The sequence below is a fragment of the Pteropus vampyrus genome, unplaced genomic scaffold, assembly GCF_000151845.1.
Source record: "Pteropus vampyrus isolate Shadow unplaced genomic scaffold, Pvam_2.0 Scaffold23, whole genome shotgun sequence".
Classification (NCBI taxonomy): Eukaryota; Metazoa; Chordata; class Mammalia; order Chiroptera; family Pteropodidae; genus Pteropus; species Pteropus vampyrus.
In genome coordinates this window covers 2622252-2624573 of record NW_011888804.1, presented here as the reverse complement: position 1 = coordinate 2624573, position 2322 = coordinate 2622252, and the positions used below count along the sequence as shown (strand labels likewise).

Here is a 2322-nt window from a genome sequence, read left to right as displayed (position 1 = left end):
TATCTGGAGTGGTTCCCCAGAATCTGATTTGTATTAGAAAGTTCTATGAGAGAAGGATCAGGGTTCAGAAAAATGGAGGTGGGGTGGGGAGACCCAGTAGGAAAACAAGCAGAGCTAACATCCATGACAAACAGGATAATACGAATCTCCCCGTTAGTACTGCTCCTGCTCCTGAACACCTTGTTCTAAACACTTGGTGAATTCCCTCATTTATTCTTCCAAAGACCCTAAGAAGTAGGTTCTATTATCAAACCCATTTGACATATGAGGAAACTGAGGCTGGATGGTTAAGCAAAGCTTTACAGCCAGGAAGCACCATGAGCTCATCCTGCCCAGGTCTTCAGAATTCTTCTCCCCAAGACTCAGGAAGCCCTAGAGCTGACCAGCGGCAAGAGCTCAATGTGTCAATTAATGAACATTCCACAGCTGGTAACAGAGACTCTGGTGATAAACCACCTCCACCTGTCACCGAACCCTTTCTCTGCCAGGCAGCAGGTGCTTCTCACACACTGGCTCATTAAGTTTACCACAAACCTGCTATTACCCCATTTAACAAAATGGAAAACTGAGGTTTACGAGTCACTTGCCCCCACCCTCAGCTAGAAAGAGGCAGTGGGAGAACTGAACCTAAGCCTCCAGGACACTCCTCTGCCACTGCTGCTGAGCCCCTGACGGTCCCCAGATTCCAGCAGCTGATACTTCAGTCCAGCCCCTTCCCAGGCGACATCTCTGTGGCCCACAGGGACTCGGCAAGTTCGAGGAATGTTCACCCTTTGGCTCGGAAGGATTTTCCCTCCCAGAGGGGGGTTGTGGGAAAAGGCTCAGAAAAAAGTGTATTAAAAACCCTTCCAACTTCCCCAGTGGGCCTTGGCCTCTCACCCGCTGACCCCGGCCGGCCCAGGCGGGCCTCTGCCTGCTCTCCCCACAGTCAGGGCTGTGTCTCCAGCCCCCGCAGGCCCCCGGGAGCCTCCAGAGCTGTTTCCGCTCTGGCAGCCAGGTCAATGATGGGAAATCCAGACACGACTCTCGCCCACAACCCTGGAGACCCACGTGCCCACCGCCCTGGCAGGCGCGCGGAGGCTGGGCTGTGAATGGGGAGGCAGGACCAGCTAGCAGCCCCAGCTGAGCCTGGCAGCTGGCGGTGTCAGGGGATGCTCACCTCCCAGGCCAGGAGGGTACGAGTCAGATCTCAGTATCCCCTGCCTCCAAAGCTGCCAGGCCCTCTGCTCTGAAGCCCCCCGCCCCAAGCCCAATTTCACTTCCTCCCACTCAGTCCTGCCTGGCCGTGCCCCTCCCTGGAGGCCCCCAGCTGCAGGCAATGACCTCCTCACCTACATCATCGCGGCCCGGGAATGGGGAAGAGAAACAGGAGAATGAGGAAACTAAAGGAATCAAGAAGCGGGGCAGGCCGGCCGGCCGGCAGGCCCCTCCTCCCCAGTTCCTCAAATGCAGTCCCGGTCATTCCAAAAGCCCCGATGGCCAAAGAGGAAAGGGAGGGAGGGGATTTCTTCACCAGGCATTTAAGGCCTCTGAAATACCCTCCCAGCTTGCGGACCTGTAAGTCCAGCGCACCGCATCTCGCTCCCCTTTTCTGGTGGGAGGGCTCCCCTGGAGCCCCGGATCCTAGCTGTGAGGGTACTAGCCCATAGAGACCTGGGCTCTGGAACTGCCTTAACTGTTGTGAACCCCCAAATTCAGTGGCATGGGGCACCTGACCCTGCCTACTCCCACGACGCGGGGGGTGGGGAGAGAGGCTTCCAAAATCGAGGTGTTACCCTCTCAGCCACATGGCCTGACTTGGGAGAGTGGGCAGGGAGCGGTGACTGCAGAGCCCTTCCATTCTCACAGCCTCAGTTTGACCGCTTTCACTTTCAAGGTTCCAAGCGTGATCCCTGACCCTTCCTCGGCAGGCGCAAGTTGAGGGAGACCGCTGCCCCGGATGGGCCGGGTCACTTTAAGAGCCGAACTGGGGGTGTCAGCCCTACCGTCTCTCGGCGCCTCCCCCACTACCTCAGCTACCCCCATTACATCCCCACCACGTGTGTGGGTGGGGGTGTCGCCGGGAGGGCATCGCAGGAGCTGGGGAAGGGTCACCCGGAACACCTCCATCTGAGTTAGCTGCTGGACGTTGCAGGCTGCTGTGGGAATGCGCAGACACTGGGCAGAACTGGACACGGGCCTCTTCTTTCCCCATTAAAGCCCTCTCTGTCTCGGAGGAGGGGAGCGCCGGGAAAGGCGGACTTACCTGAGACAGAGGGGATCCGGGCCCGGCCGGCCCATGGCGTCGCGCGCCCCCGGCCGCCCGAAATCCCGAGGGGGCGG

The 2322-nt window shown here is 58.6% G+C and overlaps 1 protein-coding gene across 1 annotated transcript in view; it reads right to left on the bottom strand.

Moving 5' to 3' along the window:
* The window catches only part of SH2B3 (SH2B adaptor protein 3), a 39503-nt gene extending 37187 nt beyond the window's left edge, over positions 1 to 2316 (bottom strand). The window contains exon 1 of the mRNA XM_023528154.1: positions 2246 to 2316. The gene's annotated coding sequence lies outside the window, so the exon portion shown is untranslated. The remainder of the gene's footprint in view (positions 1 to 2245) is intronic.
* Positions 2317 to 2322: the final 6 nt, after the last annotated feature.